Source organism: Caretta caretta, chromosome 9 (genome assembly GCF_965140235.1).
Source record: "Caretta caretta isolate rCarCar2 chromosome 9, rCarCar1.hap1, whole genome shotgun sequence".
Taxonomy (NCBI): domain Eukaryota; kingdom Metazoa; phylum Chordata; order Testudines; family Cheloniidae; genus Caretta; species Caretta caretta.
The window spans coordinates 4843076-4864930 of NC_134214.1; the positions used below are offsets into that span (position 1 = coordinate 4843076).

At 46.5% G+C, this 21855-nt stretch overlaps 1 protein-coding gene across 5 annotated transcripts in view; it reads right to left on the bottom strand.

Annotated features, from left to right (window-relative positions):
• LPP (LIM domain containing preferred translocation partner in lipoma) overlaps positions 1-21855 on the bottom strand; it is a 444094-nt gene that overhangs the window by 369977 nt on the left and 52262 nt on the right. The window lies entirely within an intron of this gene.

Consider the following 21855-nt stretch of genomic DNA (forward strand, 5'->3'; position numbering starts at 1 on the left):
CCCAAGTCATAGCTGCACATGAAATAAACTGCAGCCTTGGATGGAGACGATTAAATGACTGTTAGCTCCAAGAAACAAAGCCTGCCCAGAAATCTGGCTAGCTAATACACACAGGACTCTACTTGGAACATGCACTTGGGGATTGGTCCTGCTTTGAGCAGGGGGTTGGACTAGATGATCTTCTGAGGTCCCTTCCAACCCTGATATTCTATGATTCTATGCGTCAGCAATTCAGATCTTTGGACTAGGGAAGTTCCTTTCCACCGGGAGGTGCAATCCTTGGCTATCCCTATTTTTAAGTCTATCGCTGCTATTTCTAAGGCTGATAGTGACAGCTGAAACCTGCACTGGGTGACAAAATATTGCCTTTTATCAGCTTTGAATTCTCCACCTTTTAATTTCATTCAACATTGCCTTGCTCTTGTAGCATGAGATAGGAGAACAGATGCTCCCAATCTTCCTTCTGTAGGCTATTCTTTATTTTATGTACTTTTACTGTGTATCTTTTTGTTCGTCTCCTTGCCAAGGTAAACAATCCCAATCTTTCCAATCTCTCTTCCGAGGAAAATTTCGCTGTTGGATAAAGCAGTATTAGTGAATCAGCCAGGGGCACTCTTCATTCTGGATCCACACTGAGCCAACGCTCCATCATGGAGATAGAGGGCTCTGTGCTGTCTTTTGGATGGTCATTAAAGATCCCCTCATACTTTGCAACAGAGCAGCAGCGTTGGCCATAATACCTATAACTTGTCAAATAACCACCTCAGGTAATTTAAGTTCCACCAATACACATACCCCCACCCTCTAGCTTAAACGGCTACACTGTTCTTCTTTATTCGCTGCCCTAAGCCATTTTGTAATGGTGCTGTGTGCTGCTAACCTGTCACTGAATTCTACCCTAGAGGTGGGTGGACCGGAGTGAAGGCTGACGCATCCCCTGCACATCCAAGACATCCCTCCCAGGAGGTGAAGAGACTTAATTGCTTAAAATATTCATAGCTCAGAGGTGGGCAAACTACAGCCCGAAGGCCACATGCGGCCCGTGGGACCGTCCTGCCTGGCCCCTGAGCTGCTGGCCCAGGAGGCTGGCCCCCAGCCCCTCCCCTGCTGTTCCCCCTCTCACGCAGCCATGCTGCCACGCGGGCAGCGGGGCTACGAGCTCCTGCCGCTCTGAGCAGCATGGTAAGGGGGTGGGGTTGGGTAGGGGGTCCCAGGGGCAGTTGGGCAGTGGGGGGGTTGGGTAGGGGGTCCCTGGGGGAAGTCAGGGGACAGGGAGGGTTGGATGGGTCAGGGGTTCTGAGTGGGGCAGGGGCCAGGCTGTTTGGGGGGCACAGCCTTCCCTACCCGGCCCTCCATACAGTTTCGCACCCCGATGTGGCCCTCGGGCCAAAAAGTTTGTTCACCCGTCACAGCTGGATTCTGACAGTTACGCTCCTAAGCGCAGAGTTAAGCATAGATAAATGTGTTTGGGATTTTCAGGAAGTCATTGGAGGGAAAAAGAGCTCTGTCCTCATCCATAAGATCCCCAAAGGAAAAGCAGAGCCTGCCACACATCTGCAACGTTAGCTGCCCTGCTGCTGTCTGTGTTAACACCGCATAACTTTATTATGGACAGGGATTAAAAACAGCTATGACAACTTTAAAAAAAAAACAACTACAGCAAAAACCGCCTTGGGTTGGCAGGATTCGTGCGAAAGCTGTTTGCCATAAGGTGCAAGATTTCATTGCTCCTTCCGCAGCCACCACCCGCCTTTGTTCCACCACCCCAGTAGCAAAACGAGTTGCTTAGCCAAGAAAAGCATTTCAGTGTCCTGCAAGGAAAGCTCATCTAACGCACACGTCCCCTCCTCTGCAACGGCAGGCTCTGAGCATTCGCCTGGAAAACCCTCCTTCGTTGTCACTCTCAAAACAAGACAGTGCTAAAACTTCTTGAGCTAATACACCTGGAACTTCTCTGGAGCCGTCAGTGTTTTCGGGGGAGCTGAGAGAAGGCAGGGGTTTAAAGAGAGGGGAAAGGCCTAGCAAGAACCACATGAGCTGCTTAACATTCCCACAAAACTTGTCAGATCTGAGTCGCGGCTCTTTCTAATCAAAAGTACTTGGTGGGGTGGGCAGGAAATGGCATCAAGGCGGCCGTACGTTTCTTCGAGGTGCACTGGCTGCCTCACAGTTCCTAAAAAGACAATTACTCTCCAGGCTGCAACAGCTGTCCCATTGCCGCTCTTCTCAGAGCACACAGCTCCGAACTGACTGGCTGGACAGAGAAGGGAACACTGCACATCCTAACTCTGACCTTGGGCCTTTCCCCACCCAAAATATTTCCCAGCTTTATTTATTTGGGGGAAAAGCTTGCGAAGAACAGAGAGAATATTAGGAATTTAAGAATAATTTGGGGCAGTTTCTACAATACTAGTCCAGATCCTTAGCTGGAGTAAATCGGCATAGGGCCATTGAAGTTAATGGACCTATGCTAATTTACTTCAGGTGTGGTTTAGACCCTTTCTACTGAAAATGATCATCACATTTCATATAAACAAAAGAAGGGGAGCAAAGACACTAGTGCTAGAACATGGGTAATATCTGACCCTTAGCTACATATTGAGGAAGATCTCAATGCGTTTCACAAATGCATGTTAATATTTACTCCCATTTTACGACCAGTGTAAATGAGGCATAGAGAGGGGCAGTGACTGACTCAAGGTCACACAGCAAGTCAGCAGCAGAGTCAAGAACAGAACCTAGCTCATCAGACTCTATCTGATACACTCAATATTGGACCACCCTTGTCAGTAATGGGCCTGAGGCAACGGCCATTAAAATTAATGGCTCAGCTACATTATGAACCTACAGCAAAATCTGCACAGTTGGGTTTTTTTTTTTAAGTTGGAAATAAATAGAAATTAGTTAACTGCTTAGAAGAAAACAAAAAATTAGTCTGAGCATTTCTGCAGACGAAAAAGTTACTCTCGCTCCTTCATGGCTTCTCACTGCAGCTGGTTGAAAAAACATTTTTTAAAAGTCTGATTTTAAACATATTTAGGCCTTCCTGAGCTCAGCATTGCAATGCCTAACTGATTTAGGAGACTGTCTCACTTTCAAACAGGATTTAGGCACTCAGGAGCCAAAAATCCCATTGGTAGTTGATTACTCCTAAATCACTTGAACGTGAGACAGGCATTGCAACAATGAGCACAGCAACCCATAAATACCTTTAAATATCTTGGCTTCAGGCAACTTTGAAAATTTTGCTCATAAAGCCTTTAATCCCAAAGCATTTCACCAACTGTATACACAGAGCACTCCTTAAATGCAGCCATCTCTGGGGTGGAGGATTGCAATCACCTGGGACACAACAAAGCCAGGACAGAAAACTGTGGCCAAGAACAACAGAGCAAACCATTTTCTCTTAAGAAAGAAGGCCCTGGGGTCTAACACCAGCTCAGAGTAGACAGGACTTTGGTTTTAAGGACTGTCCTTGGTACTCAACATATGTAAGGGCTGTCAGAGAATCACAGAACACAGGGTTAGAAAGGACCGCAAGGGTCATCTAGTCTAATCCCCACATCCTGCAGTCAACACTGCTGGGCTTCTAACCAGTTTTCATTCAAATAAACAAAACACATTGGACTAAAGAGGCAGAAGAAATGTGTCTGTCTTGCTAACCCCCAAATAAAATTCCTTATTTGCCTTTGGTAAATTACCATTAGGCCACCGGTCCCTTCACACAAAAATTCATTGACGTAAAAAATCAAATATCTACCATTCAACTTTACTTTTAATTTTTGCAAAGGACAAATTCCATCCAGGCATGGCGATACCACCAATGAATGCAGCTTTGGTCCTTTGACACCACACTATCCTATTAGCCCAGACACCAGCCAACCATCTCAGCATGTGATGTCATGCTGGCACATGCCAAATGCTATCCCAGCAGCTATAGCAGGAAAGGGGCATGGGATCTCTGACCTCTTCAAGGGAGCAGAAGGAAGAGGGAAAGAAAAGAACTGTATAAAACGCTGTATCGGAAACAGGCAGCCAATGGTAAAAGTAACCCCTGAGGTCAATGATGTGTGCTAAGGAAAGGACACAATTCGCATGCTCACACTTGGAGCGGGTCAATTTTTCCCCCCCTATTTTTGAATTTTGATGACATTTTGAAAAAGGAAGGGGTTTTGTACAAAAGTGTTCACGTCAAACACATACACACAGAGATTTTCAACCAGCTAGTAAGCTGAGAACCAGGCAGAATCTGAATTTTGAAACGTAAGAAGTCAGGAGAGCAGGGAATTTAAAAAAGAAAAAAAAATCACAAAGATCTCCCCCATTTTTCAGCCATTTTCAGACACTCGTCGGGTGCATCACAACAGCCAAAACCCAAACTGACTAACTGCCAGAGCAGAGCTGGACTCCACCGCTAAACTTTTGTTGTCTTCACACAATGCATAATCAACCTGTGGAACTCCTTGCCAGAGGGTGTTGTGAAGGCCAAGTCTATAACAGGGTTCAAAGAAGAACTAGATAAGTTCATGGATGATAGGTCCATCAATGGCTATTAGCCAGGATGGATAGGGATGGTGTCCCTAGTTTCTGTTTGCCAGAAGCTGGGAATGGGAGACAGGAGACAGATCACTTGATGATTACCTGTTCTGTTCATTCCCTCTGGAGCACCTGGCATTGGCCAGTGTCGGAAGACAGGATACTGAGCTAGATGGACCTTTGGTCTGACCCAGTATGGCCGTTCTTATGTTAACTCCTCACTTTCATGCCATTCAAAGCAGGTGGCCTGATCTCCCTTGCTTAGCTCATTCTGGGGAAGCATTACCCACTGGTTAGAGGTCTGGCAGCATCTGGGTTCTATTTCCCATCTATGCCTTGGACTTCACACATGACCTTGAGCAAGTCACTTATTCTCTCTGGTCCCCAGGTTCCTTTCCTCATTTGTGCAATGGGTAAGCGACATGCCTCATGAATGGGGGGGTTATGAGGAATCCTCAGACAAAAGGCATAGAAGAAGGCTAGAGTATTATTTTCCTTCTGGACCAGAGTCCCCCACAAATATGGCTCCCTGAAGAGATCCTCAACAAACCTCCACATGCAAGTCACAGAGGAGAGGTTGTGGCTTCAGAGCAAAAAATCACCCCTTGTAGGAAGGGGCACCTAACTGCGCCGTCCGGGCTGGGAGACCGAGGGTGATATTTGAACTGGACTGGGAGCCTTGTACAGCAGAGCAATGAGCTGCCACCACACCTCCTGGTTCAGGGGGCATGCCTGAACATGGCTAGCCGAAACTGACACACAATAGACACCAGTGGGCAAAGATCATCATGGATCTGATTCGACACAGGGCAGACAAAGCCCACCCGGCTTGCGCTAAGGAACCACCACAGGGTTGATTCAGCCTCTGTCGTCTCAAAAAGAATGGACTCCACTGAGGTCAGGGAGAAGAGGAACAGATTTTTCTCCCCTGCAATCAAACTCTACGACTGCTACCAACACTGTACTTCCTTGGCGGGTTACTCAGTAATTCTGGGGCCTGGGACTCGGCTTCATTTTTTTTTTTATACTGTTGTTTTCGATTTTCAGCACCATGAAAGACACCAAACATTTGCCCTGGACAAAAGGCGGATAAAAAAGCTGCGGATTTTGGCCGTGATCCTCAACCGTGCACCAGAGAACTTTGCACTGCTGCATCAGCACAGGGATGGGGCGTGGCCACCATGACTCTCAGATGAGGTAACAGCTCCTTGGAGATGCTGGCAGTTAGCGTGGGTTACAATAGCTTTCCAGGTGCTGTGGGGCTCAGGCCAGCATAGAGCAGCCTCGGGATTAGGAGAACGCAGAAATCCCCAGCCCACCCCAGCTGCACCCATTACTGTTCCTCCCCAGTCGAGGATTCGGCTTTTTGAAATCAGCTCAACAAAAAAGAGGTCTGTTAACCTTGATAGCTTTCCTTCCACTACACCCTTATAATCGGAATCACGCACAAGCCCAGTTAGTTACCCACTGCAAAGGTCTGTCCCGCGGAACAAAATCATGCAACCACAGCACAATCGTGACACAGCCGGCGTCTTAACACGAACAGCACTTAGGGCAACGTTACCTAGGCAAGGTTCAGAAGGGCCAAATTTCTCCACCAGCATCCATGGAGTCACACCAGGGATGAATTTGGCTCTGATTCACTACAGAATCACAGACGATAGCAGTAGAGGAGGTGTGCTGGCTCATTTAGTCCATACCCACCCCAGGGGCCAATGCACGCATGATCAGTATGGATTAAAGCTCTTACCAGCTGCTAGGGATGTGACTGTCAGAAGGTACAAAGAGTCTTCATTAGTCTCGGAGGGGGACTGGTGAAATCAGAAATGTTTTTGTCGCTGCAGCGGAGAAAATGATATTTGAACCGATCCGTTGTACAACAATGCATATGTCTAGACTGTTGTTCTCGAAAGTAAGCCAAGGACATTTCACGCTGTTCTTTTTCGTGTGTTTGGAAACTCAGAGCCCCGCTGTACAAACCCCGGGTGTTCGCTCCATTGTGAGTGCTTCGAGACAAATTGCATTTGAAGTAGTGTCTGCAAACACTGAGGCAGGGGCTGTGAGTCACCGATGACAGCGTGACAGCCCACATCCCCGTGCAAACAGCAGCCAGAGGATCCCCTCGTTGAAGGCTGAGGGGTTTAGCTTCTAATTAAACTGTAATAATTCCCTGCACTTCTACAACATCTTTCCTTCCTGAGATCACAAAGTGCTTTACAAGCATTAACACCCCTTTCGAGGTTGGTATGATCTGTTCCAGGTGGGGAAACTGAGCCACAAGAAGATCAACGGCCCCAGGTCATAGGAAGTCACAGGCAGTTTCCAAGCCAATTCCTCCCTGCGCTCCCCTACCCTGACTAGGGCCCCTGCAGTTTGTGTTCTCTGTTACCGCTGCTCCTAGCACCTATAGCAGAGAGAGGAGCCACTCTCGCTGCCGAGGGTCTAGGTGTCAGTGACGTAACCAGCTACGGCAGGGAGAAAACACAGGCATCAGAACCACAGGTCCCGGCGGTTTAAATAGCATGAGCCCCAGTTCACCTTTACAGTGTTTTCATTTGTCATGTCTGTCAGTCCTGCCAATGATTTACAACTTGGCACTTGCAGAGCAAAACTAAGCATGTTCAAAACACCATACGAGAGTCCGCTAACCAACTTCTACAGCCAACACGCAGTAAAGCATTGTCCCCATTTCACAGATGGGCAAACAGAGGCAGAAGCAGATGCAGTGACTCGCCCAAGGAGTCACTGCCAGAGCTGGGATCAAAACTCAAGAATTTCCATTTCTTCTACCCAACACACTCACAAACCTGGATATTGTTGCTATAGATCAGTGGTTCGCAGCTTGTTCAGGGTAAGCCCCTGGCGGGCCACGAGACGCTTTGTTTACCTGAGCTGCAGGAAACGGACCACTGCTTCCCGCAGCTCCCATTGGCCGGGAACGGCGAACTGCGGCCACTGGGAGCTGCGAGCGGCTGTACCTGCGGACGCTCAGATAAACAAAGCATCTTGCGGCCCACCAGGGGCTTACCCTGAACAAGTCGCAAACTTGTTTGCAAGTTTGGGAACCCCTGCTATAGATCATATCAGCTGATCAGGGATAAATAAAACTGCTTTTTGCAATTTAAAAAGATTCCATTCCCAGTGAAAGCTGTCACATACCACCCTTCACACAGCCCTCAGACCTCGGTGACATATGCAGCAGGGACAGCTGATAAAGCCCCGTGGTCCCTTCCTTCAGATAGGGTAGAAACGAGTTCACTACACTGAGCAAGTGTAACCTATTTACTCAATGCCACGGGGTTTCATGGACTCTGCAAGTCGCTTGCTTTATGCAAGGAGGGCTGGCTACAAGGAGGGCTGGCTACTCAACAATCCGCCCTCCTGATAGGGGAGCTCAGACCAGGGCCAGTGGCACAATAAGGAGAGGCTAAGATGGCACAAGTAATCTATCATTGGCACACTGTTTCCATTTGTGCACCAGCCGCCTTACCAAAAGTGGCACCCTCTGCTTAAGGGAGACCCACGGTTAGAAGAGCTGGGCATAGTGTCAGCCAACAACTGGCCACAAACCAGAATGGACTCAATTAGTGGAGTGCCCTGCTGCTGTGACCAGAGCTACAACTAGATCCGGGACCCTCACAGTCCATAGGCTGCAGCTCTAAAAGGCAAGCCCAAAAGGAGCTGCTCTCTGCCAAAAGCTGGAGGTTTCAAATCACGGATTGAGACACACTGCAGACAGATGGATGCAGAGATCCTAGACTGGATTCGCAGAGGATGCTGCAGAGGCTGGAGCTGTCCTGGCAGCTAAGAGAGGGCTCCGGACAGGTGCATCAGCAGAGCGGTCTATGAGAAATCTGCCCTGCACCCAGCCGCACTGTCCCCAGCTTTAGCTAAGGCTTTCGGTTTCTCATTTCTATAAACACTAAAGGCACTCCCGTTTAGGAAGAAAAATGGCATTTCAACTTATTATACACAATTACCTCTCCCACCTCTTTTCATTAGTGATATGCAAGCATTCATAGAACGAACCTGTTCTTTCCAGTCAAAGTGTTACTCTTGTTATGAAGTACCTATACATTAGTAATGCCTATTGTTATAAATGTGCAAAGTTTCATTGAAACCAATTAAGAAGTAAAGTGTCCCACTCATTTCAATGGGAATTGATTTAAATAAAACTCATACAAGGAAACTGAAAACTGCTCAGGGATCTACATTCACATTACTTGAGATGCACCAGTAACCACATTCCTTTTTTCCATTTAGGCAGTAGCTTTCCACTTAATATTATACAATGCACCTGCTTATTATTCTTACTACACAATGTCCCATTCAAATTCATTCTGCAAGAGTCCTATTCATCACCAAAGAACTTTCAGGAGGAAAAATGACATTTATCAAAAGTAATCCAAAGCAGCACGCTACCCAACTCACATTTCCAAGTCTGTCCCTCTTGATCAGCCCAGCTGATCTACGTTTCAACTCCAATGTATCCTTCTGTGAAATATACCTTGTTATTCTTGCTACAGGAAGCTCCCTTTGAAAAGAATGGTGCAAATTCCCTTAGAGCATTTTAACTTCCATCCTCCCCACCCCCCCCCCCCCCCCAACAAGTTGCAGAGTACTAAGGGCAAAATTTGCAATCTTTTCCTTCTGAAAGTTCTGCAGACATTGCTAGCATTGTTCCCTGACCAGTTATCAGTTTCCCAGTATGTGAGTGTCATTTAAGTCAATTCCCATTGAAAATTTAGGCACTTTGCACTCTAACGAGGCACCTGAATAAAAGTGACCTGGGCCCCCATGCATGAAAGCATTTAAATTCCCGCCCCGCCCCTGAAAACACTTACCCGCATGCTTAAGTCTCTTGGACTTCAATGGGATTTAAGCATACGCTGAAAGTGCTTTCCTGAACAGAGAAGCCTTCCTGAATTGGGGGCCTGCTTGCAAAGGTGCTGAGTGCTTGCAAAATCATACAGACACACAGAACTGTCAATTCCTAAGGACCACAAAGTGATTGATATAACAACTCTGTGCCAATGCAGCCACCTCTGGCGTAGGGGCAGCACCCTGCCTGGTGCAGGGAGAGGAGAAATCTTGGCCAACAGCAATGTGAAAACCTAGCTCTGAGTACCCTACCGCTTAAAATCTATGCTGACCAGATACAGCCCCCAAGGTCTCAGGTGGAAAGCGCTGGACTCAACTCCGCTGGGACTTGAACCAGCCCGACCAGGTATTTCAAACCTGAGGCAAGGCCAACAGACGCCACCCTCCCCCACCAGCTTCTTTCCTCAGCTCGCAGATTGCAACCAAGCCCGTTTGTTGCAAACATATTTTTTGTGCAGTCTGCCTGGCAGAAACGCCTACCGGGGAAGGTCCTACAGCGGGATGCCTGCTTTCCTTTGTTTGCCCGTTCTGCCGATTTTCACCCCAGTGCGATAAATTATTATATATTTTACATTATATTATGTATTGCATATTCACAAACAATTCAAGCATCTGAACCGCCTGCCTGCGTGGGGACATGTTGGTTCTCAATGTGATCTGAATCAGCCAAGATATTAAAACCCTGCAAAGAACTGGTTTTCTAATGGAAAAAAGCATGGGGCAGATGTTGCTCCTAATACTAGTCCAGGACAGAGTACAATCACCTCTAGATTACAGAGTCTCAGCCTTGACTGTCATTCCAGCAATGCTAGACCTTGCAATCCAGCTGCTTGCACTTTTGACCACCTCCTCCCCTTGCTCCTCCTGCCTTTACATTTGCTCAAAGGAATCTCACACTGCTCCTTCCAAAAGCACTGACCCTCCCCCCGCATTCATTTCCTCCCTCAAAGCACCAGCAGAAGGGAACTTTGGCTAAGCAGTGCTGTAGGTGACAAAGCAGAATGACAGCTCAGGGCTATGTACTGAGAGGGTCTTGAACCCCTGCCCTTGCATATGGAATCCTATAAGCTAAATGGAATTCCCCAACGGTTCTGTATTTGGGAGAATCCCCTTTAAAAAAACATCAACCTTGCAACAGCTGTTCTAGTGATGCTGTTTAATGGGTTAATACCATTCAATGATTCGTAGTTACCCGCCCAACCTTGTGAAATTACTCTCTCCCCACTTTGCACAGCAGACTAGCGAAATTATCACAAAAGGAAATCTATGCAGGCATCTACCTAACCGCTCCCACCAGCAAGGAAGGTGGGCGTAGCACATGCTACGGGAAGTGGCAGTAGGTACTTAGGGCCCCCTGGGTGCTGAGAGTGCTGGGAACACCCACTGGCAGGCCAGTCTTAAACTTTTCCAGCTCAGTGTCCCTGGCCCAAGCTGTCGTCCTGTTCCTGCTCTGCACCGCATGGCAGGGGGCACTTCTGGATCTCAGATACATCCTTGGAATCTTTGGGCCAGCTGCTGTGGAATTTCCTACACAGCGTAACTGAGGCCGAGGGCAATGGATCTCAGAGCAGTGTCAAGAAGCCACAGGGACGCCCTTCCTGGAGGAGGAAAAGTTACAAAGTCCATATCCTGCTCCCACTAAGTCAACCCCAGAACCCGCACCGGGTTTCGGATCAGGCCATTGGAAGAGTCAGAGCAAAAGGAGATCTGCACTTGCCAAAGGCAGACTCCTCCTACTCCACCATGGCACCTCGACCCAGTTCTGTGCCTGGGATGGGGCTTGATTCCTGACAGGCCCCACACACACACACCAGAGTACTACCATTCCCTGCTCCAGTAACCCTGTGGCATGTAACCCTGGTCCCCTCCAACAACAGTACAGATGGGGACCCTTAGCCTCTTAACAAGGTGCAAAACTAGCCAGGCTCCTGGTTTACTCTGTTTGAACACAAACCTTACTTACCAATACCCAGGCTGGGATTTCGGGTAACTAGGTCGGAGAATTTCACTGCCATTTTGTACCTCTCCAAAGGCCACAATTCTGCTAATTTCCCAAAGAGACTAAACATGTCGGCCTCCGTCACGCGGCTCTGGGGACACTAAGCGTTGTTCAGAAACTGTCCCTGAGCTTGAGCTTTTCCAAAGCTTTAGATCCTTTAACACTATTTTTAAAATCTAGTTTTAAAAAAAAAAAACTTTAGAAGCCCCTCTGTCTTTGTGCCACATAACAATTATGGGAACACTGGCCCCCTGAAGTGAATAATTATTATGTCCGCACTCAAATGTATTTTCTCCCTATCTGCTAACAAGAGAAATGCCATGGAGCAAAATAAAAGAATTAAGAGAAACAGAAAGAGTTCCTGCATGTATTATTTATTATTCGTATTATGGTAATGCCTAGAGACCCCAACAGAGACTAGGGCCCCACTGTGCCAGGCACTGTAGACATACAGAGTAAGAAAAAGTCCCTGCCCCTCGGAGCTTACAAAATAAATAGACAAGATCTGACAAAGGCTGGCAGGGGAAAATGAGTCAGAGAGAGAGGAAGTGACTTGTCCAAGGTCACTGAATAGATTCAGTTTAACAACGGAGCTATTTGAGGAAATATAAGACGGAAGGGATGAACTGATAAAGATAACTGATCTACCTCTAACAGTGTGTATACCCACTAAATTCTTAATCTATACTGCCTCAACTCTGCTGCATTCCCTTGGCTTGAGTATCTCTTATCCTCTGTTTCAATACTTATGTACAAAAATAACTTGCATTGCCAAGTTCGGAGTGTCATTAATAAAGAGCAGCTACAAAAATTTAAGTAGTTTCAGTACCCACATTTGTTCCTGAGTCCCCTGCCAGTCTCTCTGGTTTAAAAAAAAAAAAGAAAAATATGGTTTTCAGTGGTTTTCCTTACCCCCTGTTGCTTTGCGAAGACCCACAGTAAAAAAACAGGAGAAACTGACCACTTTGACATAGTACAAATGGCTCTACATCCAATGCTGTCTCATAGAATCATAGAATATTAGGGTTGGAAGGGACCTGAGGAGGTCATCTAGTCCAATCCCCTATTCAAAGCAGGACCAACACCAACTAAATCACCCAGCCAGGGCTTTGTCAAGCCGGGCCTTAAAAACCTCTTAAGGATAGAGATTCCATCACCTCCCTAGGTAACCCATTCCAGTACTTCACCACCCTCCTAGTGAAATAGTGTTTCCTAATATCCAACCTAGACCTCCCCCACTGCAACTTGAGACTACTGCTTCTTGTTCTGTCTCACACACAGTTTCCCCTAGATACAGGGAGGTTATTACAGTAGGTGCAAAATGTAGCCAGGAGTAAGTTTTGTTTGCTGTTTCTTTTAAAGCGACAATGTTTCTTGAAGATTACTTAAACAGATTTAAATTAGGGGCTGTGATTACCAACATGAGGACTTTCAATCTCCCAAGATTTACAAGTCAAATCTCTGGCACTGAGCTGATGGGGTGTGTTTGTGAGCGCCCACGCAGATGAGCACAAGGTGAGATAAGGACAGGCTTGCAGTTATTTAGGCCAGTAGGTAATTTTATTCCATGGCAGTATGGATTAAAGGGCTGACTGTCCCCTATTCTTATGAGAATTCATGTGACCTAATAAGCACATTTTGCAGCTTAGAGGGGTTCTTTTCATCTCTCTGTCTTAGGGAGGGGGAGGAGAAACCTCTAGGTAAATCAGTAAAATAAACAGTGCATTGGCTTCATTTATTAACACTATTTAGCATTCGTATAGCACAATGTCTCTAAGGACCTCAAAATGTTTTACAAATATTCATTCCGTAAAAGCCTCACTCCTCTGGAAGTAGTATTTTATTCTATGTGTAGTTCCCATTGAATCCATGGTAGAATCAGGAATAGAACCCAGGAGTCCTGATTCCCAGTGCCCAGTTCTCGCTCTTTTGAGTAATTCCAGTCATCACTGTTTATAGTTCTAGTTAACGTTCTTTGTATTTTAATGCTTTCTAGGAACCATTCCAGTTTTACATTACAGCATGTCCCACTTAGTTGGGACACACTTAATCAGTATGACCTTGCTCTGGGGACATCACCCTGGGATCCAATTAAACCTGGCAATGGCTGCTGCATGATTGGGACAGTGTCAGGAAAACCCCTGCCACTTGGGGGCGCACTCAACTATTGCAGGTGACCTTTCATCGGGGGAGGTTGGGCTGGAATTAACAGCTCCAGCAACCATCGGAGAGCAATATGCAGAACAACTAAAGACCCACTGAAGATAAAATTCAGAGATCTCATTTTTATTCTCATGTTTTCCATTTACTCTGGACACGCTATTTGTGTGTATTTATTTATTTACATGGTCTGTTTTCTGCATCTCATTCATAGGCCTGTCTATGGCTCTTTTTGTCATAGTATCTCAACATCTAGCAAGCATGACTAATTTATCCCCACAGTACCCAGTGAGGTAGGTGACTATCATCCCCATTTCACAGAAGGAGAAACTGAGGCACGAAGAGTTTGTTTTTTTTTGTTTTTTTTTTTTTTTAAAGGAGTTGAGCTCCTGTAGCCAACATTTTCAGAAGCAGCCAACAATTCTGGGCACTCAACTTGGGCCAGGCTTTTGGAAGTGCTGAGCATGCCCAGCTCCAGCTGTACTCAATGTTGGCTACAGGAGCTCAACTCCTCTGAAAACTAGGCCCAAGGTGTTACAAATCGGATGCTTGCATCCAAAAAAAATACATCAGTGGTCATTTCTGAGCCTGTGACTACAAGTGACTTGCCCAATGTCACCCAGGGAATCCATGGTCGTGCTGACGACAGAACCCAGATCTCCTGAGTTCACGTCTCAACCACAAGACCATCTCTGGCTTCCACTTCCCGATAAGGACGACTACTCAATGCATTGTCCATAATTAAACAGATTCTACAAAACCAAGGGCTAGTAAAAAAAAAACTGAGTCAAAATGGGTAGAGAAAAACCACAATGATGAAAGAAAATCATGAAAAGTCTCACTCTGCTAATGCCCACACTTTGAAAGACCATTTCGTTCTGGGATGGTGCACACATATGCCTTCTCTCCATTAGCACTAGCTAAGAGGTGTAATGGTCTCAACCTTCATCTTTACTTCTTTCATTCCCACTCCGCACTTGGTCTCTCCCAGTACTGAAAGCCAGCAGGGGCTCTCAGCAGCAGGCCCTTCTGAATTAAACGAACAAACTTCACGACAGCCGAAGAAAGAACCAATGGAAAGATTGAACAGAGGGGCAGGGAGATGAAACAGGAAAAAATAGGTTTGGAAGGATTAGATTTTTGCTGGTAAATGTCAGTAAATGTCAATTTCAACCGACACACACAAATCCACACAAAAATATTTCCTTCTATGATAATCAAAATTTACAGATAGGCAAAATGTACTGCTTCCGAACTTCTTAGAGTTTGATTTAAGAATATTTACTTTGTACATTTTGACCTACGATGTTGAAAATTTGTGCTGTATGGTTATATAAAGCTTTAACTTTTTGAATCTCAAAGTCCATTGTCATTAAATAAGTATTGTCTGACCCTCCCACAACTTGTTGCAGCTGTGAAAATTAGACTTCGATCTCATTGGTGAAAATTATAAAAAAAGAAAACTGAATCCTGCCAAGATCAGACCTGTCCTGTGCTGCTGTCTTGAAATAAGACTCCTCTGCTTCTGCATGCCCACTGGGGAACACGGGTCACGCTCCAGAAACGCAGCAGGAGGAGTTTGAAACTGGGAATAAATCAGCACAACTGCACACTGGAGAGAAATCATCTGGATCCCACACTCCACCTCCAGCCAATCACACACCATCTGGATCCCCACACACAGTTTAATGCGGCTGGAGAGAGAGGAGAAGAGAGGCGGAGGAAGGGTCTTAGGAAGCAGTCGTCTCTCTTCCTTCAATCCCTGTTGAAAGGGAGAAGGAAAAACCCTGGGAAAGTGAAAAGCGTGTCTTGTAGGGAAGAAATCCTGACTCTTGTTAACGGGACCCCAGTGGGCTCACCTCTGCCTTTAGAGCCGAACTGCACATGCATCTCCCATTGACTCAGAGGGCAGGATCCGGCCCAGTTAAAGACACGGAGGGATTCGCTTTGCAATACATTCAGCATCGAGTGCAGATCATGAGATTTCAATTAGACTCTCTGTACTCATCATGGCCCTTGACTGTACGACAGAACAAGTGGCCCCGTGTTCTTGCTCTCCATCCTTATTTCCCGCCCCACTCCCATCCCCACATCCCATGTGTTCTTTTGCTTCCACCCAGCTCTTCACACTCTTTTACCTAGCCCAGCCTCTCCTTCCCAGGTCTGTGACGGGCAGAGGTTCCTGAGGGGGCTTATGCAGAAATGCTGGCGTTGGGAAGGGTGTTTCCTGGTCTTCCGCATAAGGCCACTGAGGTTTGCAAAGGGACCAGAATATAACTAATCTTTGACAGCCCGATAATGGGCATCCATGCACTGACTAAAAGGGAGCGAGGGTAATTCCTTTGCAAGCCCAGAGGAATAGCAATTTACGGACATAAAAGATTTAATATTGCATGCATTTTTACCATAATTATTGAATGGATTTTTTTTTAAATTAAAAATAATTAAATACCAGAGAAGCACTGCATCACACGCATCATTGTCAGTCTGCCAGTCTTTGAATTAGCTAGACTTTCCCCGGAGCATAGGCTCACCCATAACGTATCTGGCAATACTGTTTGCAAGCCATATTTTGGGTTTGGGCACCAGACATGGATTCATTAAATACGAAAGCTAAATACAGACGGAGTGTTGCTAATGGAGCTGGAATGGAGTATATATAGCTGAGAAACCTTTGGGTCAATATTTTTTGAAATATAAGGGTCAAAATTTTCAAATGGGACTTTTGACTTTCGGTGCCTAATTCCTTGGATGCCCGACTTGAGACACCTTAAAGGCCGGTACTCAGCACTTTCTGAAAATCCCAAAGCAGTTTTGAAAATCTTGGCAATAATTCTTATCTCAAGAGCTCCCTCTCCCCCTTTTTCTTTTTAAATGAAACACCACCATCTATTCTCTAGAGGCTCTTTCCCCACCGTCATCACCAGAGTATCTAGGCATCCTCCAGCACTGCATTAAGTGATGTGACTAATGTCTGTCACATGTGGTTCATAGAGCTGTAGAGTTTAAAGCCAGGAGAGACCAGCAGATCATCTAGTCTGACATCCTGAATATCACAGCCCATTAACTTTCACCCAGTTACCCCTCTATTGAGCCCAACAACTTGTATCTGGCTAACACATCTCTTCTAGAAAGGTTTCAGAGTAGCAGCCGTGTTAGTCTGTATTCGCAAAAAGAAAAGGAGTACTCGTGGCACCTTAGAGACTAACCAATTTATTTGAGCATAAGCTTTCGTGTAGCTGTAGCTCACGAAATTGGTTAGTCTCTAAGGTGCCACGAGTACTCCTTTTCTCTTCTAGAAAGGCAGCCAGTCAAGAGATGGAGAATCCACCACTTCCCTTGGTAGCTTGCGATAATGGTTAAATCAGCCTCACTTAAATGAGGTCAGATTTCTAACATGTCTGGCTTCAGCTTCCAGCCACTGGTTATCATTCTGCGTTTCTCCGTTAGATTGAAGAGCCTTTTAGAACCTGGGTCTTTCTCCCCCTGGAAATATTTACATGCTGTAATCAAGACATCTCTCAATCTCTTTGGGTGTGTTTGGTTTTTGTTTTTTTTGGAAAATTAACAGATTTGACACTTTAATTTTCTCACTGTCAAGCATTTTGTCCAGACATGGATCATTTTTATGGCTCTTTTCTGGACCCTCAACAATTTTCCAACATCCTTTTTAAAATAGGGACACCGGAATTGGACGCAGTGTTCCAGTATCGATCTCACCAATGCATTATACAGAGGTAAAATCCCCTCCCCTCCTCCCGTTTATACATCCAAGGATTGCATTAGCCCTTTTGGGAACTCATGTTGAGTTGCTTGTCCACCCAGACCCCTAGATGCTTTTCAGAGTCACTGCTTTCCCCAGTTCTGTAGGTCTGGCCTGCATTCCTTGTTCCTCGATGCATCACTTTGCGCTTGGCTGTATGAAAACACATTTTGTTTGAATGGGCCCAGCTTACCACTGGTTCAGTCCCTCTCATCCTCTCTCCAGAGGGAGAATTGGGTTTGCAGAGCAGTGTTTTGTTTTGGTAGGGACTCATTTTTGAGAGTTTTCTTTTCTTTTTTTTTTTTTTAACTGTACGTGCTACTCTGGAGGAGAGGAGGCAGGGCGGAGAAATACACCTTGTACTTGGAGTGGAAGGTGTGTGATGGTCCTTAGTTCCTGGGGAAGACACTTCCATGGCCTCAGACCCTGAGAAAGTCATCTCCTGCACAGACAAAGTTTATCCTTATGGCAGACTGATCCAAAAGAGCACACATGCTTTCTTGCAACTGGATGCCATCACCTCCAGTGAGCTCCTGGAGTGTAACGAGCGAGACAGACACAGATGAGATTTGTAGGTCAGCTCCTCTTCTGAAATTCCACTTCTCATTTGCAACCTATTCATTATTTACCTTCACAAAGAACAGGTTTTAAAAAAACTAAAAAGGCAGAGCAAGAAGAGGTGCTCTTTAGGAAAGACAGGAAGGAAGCTGCTAAAAAGGAAATATTCACTGTCAGCACAGGGAAGAGTTCAGGGTCACACACAATTTTTATTTTATATACACTGTCTCGGAAACTTACAACCCCCCCCCCCACCCCCACCCCCCATATCTCAGGAACACATCTGTAATCCCGAGTTGTGAGGGATCAGGAAGAATGGAGCAGAGGATCCTTGCATTGGCAGGTAAAAAGAAATGATGGAAAGCATTAGACATTATGAGGCCACAGCACATCAACTCAATACAATTCGATGGTTATGAAGCAGAGGGTAGAAAAAAGATCTGGTGGAGGCAGGGAAGCTGTTACGCTCTCAAAATACACACAGCACAGACAACAGGCGCAACTGACGAAAGGCATTAAATTCAAAATGATCTCACAGCTATAACCATTTTAGACTACATCTGCAGTATTAAAAAACTTCCCCCTCTTCCCCACGAATCTAATCCACGTCTTACCCAGCGCACCCATCTATGGCAAGAGGCTAGAGCAGGGGTGGGTAAACTACATCCCAAGGGCCGGATCCGGCCCGTCCAGGCTTTGGATCCGGCCCATGGGATTGCTGGCCCCGTGGTGCTCCCGGAAGCGGACGGCACCATGGCCCTATATGCAATTTCCTCACCCAGGTGTGGCCCTTGGGCCAAAAAGTTTACCCACCCCTGGGCTAGAGGGTTGGGATGAACTGGGTTTTATTGAAAGCTTTGCTTCAGATCTCCTTTCCAATGAAAGACTGACTTTTTCCTGGAAAATTTTCTGGTTGGTCAAAACTTCCTGGTTCTTTTGACCAAAAAAAAAATCCCAAACAAACCAAAAAGATTAATTTATTATAGTTTTCAAAAACCGCCACGTTTCAGTAAAAAAGTAAAAAGGCATGAAAATTCTTCTGTTTCTATCTGAATTTTTTGTAAGAAACACTCTCCACATTGTCAGGATTCACTAATAACCGCATGGAGTATTTTGACAGTTTTACACCCCTTTCCCAAACTCTTCACAGGAGTCACCTTTTCAGCAATAAATCTGATCAAGGTTTTACGTGCAGTTGATTTGAACGTCCACTTTAATGTCATTTCAGATTCCATTCCAGGTTAACTTTGTGGCTCATTCAGTATTCCAAATACGAACCACTTCCTTGTGTTCTGCCTTCCTTTGATCTCTCTCTCCTTTTTCCAGTCTGGATTAACTCAAGAATCTACTTGATTCCTTTCCAGTATCGCCAACTGCACCCTTCCACCCCAGCTATGACATCCCTCCATAGGCACAATATTTCTGCTCAGTTAAGTGGTGTCGACTGTATTCAGATCTGGAAGGAGGTGTGTTTCTACATGACTCACGAAGGGCCATATGGGTGTACCCCAAGAGTTTCCCTGGTCCTAGAGACAGGTCCCAGCATACATCACTCCATTTTGATCTAGGCATCCTTCCTCTCCATGGGCTGAATCCCATCGTGCTGCTAAGCAGAGGTAGAAAGAATATGTCAGGTTGCAGGCCCTGCACACACAGCATCTTTGAGAGTCCTCTCAACTGGCCCCATTAGGATTTACTTCCTTCAAGCCGAGCGTGGTACTCGCGCAAGTCAGATTCTGCCCGACCTATCGGCAACACTTGTCTCCAGTGATCGTTGAGCATGGTCTTCTTGTCCAATGAATTTCTATGGCATTGCAAGTTGTGTCTCTTTCTCCCCAGGTGCCTGCGTGCCCAGTTTTCAAATGCCAGCCAGTAGGTCCGTCAACAGCCTGCCCCTGCTCCCACTGAACTCAGTGGCAAATCTCCTGTTGACGGCAGAGGCCCCTGGTTTGTCTCATACAACAGCTCTTTGGCGATTGCAATTGAGGCTGGGCTTCTCAAAGCAGCCTAAGGGATTCAGGCACCCACCTGTCAGGGACAGTCCATGGCAAATGGGCACCTAATGACTACATTCCTTGTTGGAGGCCCCTCCCTAAATGCTTTCCTTCTCGATCATGCTGGACTCAAGGAGACACATGACAGAACCTCGCTTAGGCTGTGTCTACACTATGGAGACGGTATACCCGCAATAGCCATGTCCGCGTAACCTCACAGGGTAGATACAACCTACGCCGACGAAGGGGGTTTTTCCCTTCAGTGTAGGACCATCACCTCACTGAACTCATTTAGCTACTTCGACGGAGGCATTCGTTTGTCAACGTAGCTGGACCTGCATTGGCGGCTGGGTCAGCATAGCTAGGTCAGTTGCAGGGGGTTCCACACCCTTGACCTAAGCAGCATGTCAACCTAACTCTTAAAGTATAGACCGGGCCTTAATTAGAGCGTGTGCACATTACCACTGGGCCTGACCCCAAGAATCCACCTCCACAATGCCTGTACTGCTATGATTACAGAGGCTGGGGTTTTAATAACGATACTTTGTGCTTATATGGAGCTTCCCAACTTCAAACAGCTGAACAAACATTCACTAATTAATCCCCCATGTCAGAGAATCTTCCTAAACTTAGCCCAGACCCGTGATCTTTATCCTGGGTCATAAAACAGTCTCCTGGCTCTTTTTCCCCTGTTGTCTCCTTCCCTTTGAAGGCAATCGAGCTGCCTCTGTCAGCAGAAGGAACCTGGGAGCTATTCCAGCCTCCGCCCTGGTATTTGAAGAACATCCTCTGGTTTTCACAGCGGAGTGGTACGATTTCTCACCCAGCCTCCTGCACTTATAGCCAAGCATCAGCCCCCTCTCTGGTTCTCTTGAGGCTCTTCTTGCTTCAAGGATGCCACAGGTTTGGAACAGTTGCACGCTCCCCTAAGAAGGTTACGTAGCCAGCCAATGCTCCCCGCCACCCCCCGAGTACAGGATCAACTGTACTCAGCCCAGTTCTCCCCTTCTTCCCTTGCCAAGGAGGCTTCCCACTCCCCGTACCGGACAAAACTGACCCAACACATGTAGAGGATAGTCTCAAATTATTATTCTGGGTATTACGGTAGCTCCCAAAAGTCCCAGCCAAGATTGGAGGCTCATTGTGCTAGGTTCTGTACCTGCCCATAGTACAAGGGACAGACCTTGCCTCAAAGGGATGACAGTCCAAACAGATGAAATGTGGGAAGGGAAGCAGGGACATGGGCAGGGTCACCCAGCAGATCAGTGGCAGAGCTAGGAATAGAATCCAGGACTCCTGCCTTCCAGTCCAGTGTACTAACTGGATACCAATAAAAGAACTCGAGTTCACAGCACTGAGCATAGAGACAGCATCACACTTAGGTACCAGTCCGTCAAGTTAGAACCCTGCAACCATGCACAGGCCCTGCTGTGCCCCAGGGTACAAGCTGCATGGCTCTAACTGCAGGATCGGGGCCTCAGGCAGCACCAACAATCTCTTTTGCAGTGACACTATAAATATCAAGCTCGGGTTTTAAAAGGATTTCTTAACAATCCTGTGCCATCCCCGCAGGTTAGCAAAGCCAAAACAATGCTTCAAAAGCTCAAGCATTCTTCCCCCTTTGTGCAATTTGTTTGCTTGTTTGTCCCTGGCTCAGGCTGGATGGCAGAACCATGGTGCTCATTGGTTTTGCTTTGCTCCTAGGCATGCACCTACCTCATCAGCATGATTGTCCTGGCGTAACCCTCACCTTTCCCTCCCTGCTATTGCCCCCCACCCCTGTGTCATTTGAAGGAGAGGCTGGAAGCTTTGCGGGGCAGAGGCTGATTTCTTTTTAATCTTTTGAGCGTGCTTGAGCAGAGGACCAGTTCTTTTTAATCCTCACACCCATTTCATTTGGCAGCTGGTACGTCTGGGATCAGATTGCGGTAGGGGAAGGCTTAAAACTGAAAAGGAACTTCTCC